This window comes from Amphimedon queenslandica, unplaced genomic scaffold, assembly GCF_000090795.2.
Source record: "Amphimedon queenslandica unplaced genomic scaffold, v1.1 AMPQUscaffold_13473, whole genome shotgun sequence".
Taxonomy (NCBI): Eukaryota; Metazoa; Porifera; class Demospongiae; order Haplosclerida; family Niphatidae; genus Amphimedon; species Amphimedon queenslandica.
The window spans coordinates 178,753-180,475 of record NW_003546291.1 but is presented as its reverse complement, the minus strand read 5'-3'; the positions used below and the strand labels follow the sequence as shown (position 1 = coordinate 180,475).

The 1,723-nt window shown below is 36.7% G+C and overlaps 1 protein-coding gene across 1 annotated transcript in view; it reads left to right on the top strand.

Annotated features, from left to right (window-relative positions):
- LOC100635810 (trimeric intracellular cation channel type A-like) overlaps window positions 1–1,723 on the top strand; it is a 4,539-nt gene that overhangs the window by 1,675 nt on the left and 1,141 nt on the right. The window lies entirely within an intron of this gene.

Sequence of the window (1,723 nt, the reverse complement as noted above, 5' to 3'; positions counted from 1 at the left end):
ATTTTTGGAGCACATGCTTCTTTATTTAATTAACAAAATGGCGGCATGAGGTAAGCTGGTGCGATCCAACAGTCACAGTATCACTTTTTCCTTTCTTGGAGAATGATTCTAGGGAACAAGGACCTGCGCATACCCTGTTGGAGTAGAATGGTGTAAGAATTAGCCTTCTATCACCAGGCAAGATTGATATATCGACCGACAACTGGATTGACAGGACTTTCCTGATGATGATGATGATGAAGATGAAAAAAGGTGGCTGAACAAAACGGCCGGTTTGCAGATTTTTTATTTTTCTCCCAGAAAAGGTCTAGAGCCACGCTAGTGGTACCAATGGAGTCCTCTGGTCAAGATAAGGTCCTCTAAGAAGTCTGGTAAGCATAAGAGCTCGTTTTCCTGGTATAGCAAGGCTGCAAAAGTCGTGGCAGCCATTTTGTTTGGGGGTGAATCCTACTTAGTAACGCTACTGCGTTACTAATAATATTTTATTTTACTTTTAGGTGGTTATCAGTTCTCTCTCAATTATCCCATTGCCTCTTGTTCCATTACTATAACAGTCTCAACATCAGGGAGTCTAATAACCAACCTACTATTAGGACGACCACTGTTGGACTCAGTAGCCGATGAAAAAATTATACTAGCATACATATTGATATGGTAGGAAAGGTGAAGAGGTTTACAGATTATTTTTACTGTATTCCTAGGTATTTTATTAATTTTTCTCCAGGTGACACTGTTTTTAAACTGTACAGTCAGTCTACTGTTATAAAGGTATAGAAGAGCTTATTTATATCATTCATTCCTCTCTTTCTCTCTCTCTCAGTATTTTTTCCTAACTCTTGAAGAGATAAGGAGATCTAATAACGTGATGACTGGAGTTCTATTAGCACAGGATATCTACCCTAATACTCTACTGCCACGCGCATTAGCAGGAATGTTTAAAGGCAAGCTCCTTTTAGTAGTACATAGGTCTAGGTGGTACTTGTAATAGAATAATTTGCAACTAAATGTACATGATGTATATTCTGGCCTTTGGTCTCAATCTTCTTTTGAACACATCATACATGTACATATAATTAACATATTCACACATTTACAAGATTACTAATCCTAGACTTTAATTTATAACTTTTTGTACTGATATGTTTTAGCAAGAGTGCATAATTTACATGTACTCTTGGTTTTAGGTACTGGGAAGAAGTGGAGCATTACATTTTACAGGTTATTGACAGGATCAAATCTTGCTAGCCAGCATGAACTCCTATCATTATCATTGTAAGTAAAGAATCACTTAAGCACACTGTCTATTCTTATCAGGGTTCAAACAAACATGCTAATAGCACGTATTCATTATTCAAAAATGAATGATTACATGTAGAACATACGGTCGAGGGGGTGCTTGTTAATTGGAGGCGCATTATTAGTGGAATGTCAATGGCGATGCAGCCAAGATAGAGGCCTTGTTGCCAGGCAGACAAGCAAATGCATAGTATCTTAGTGAGCATGTACTTAACTCTACGTGGCAATGATGGCATTTTGAGGATGCTTTAACCTATTCAGACCCATTTTACAAATTCACTACTAATTCACCTTTGACTACAATTATTATAATTTGCCACATAAATTTAGAGTTGCTTTTCTGATAACGTACATGTTTGTGAATGAATGCTTGTTAATACAAAGTAGTAGCTTATAGTACTATATTAGTATTTGATAATGATATTGG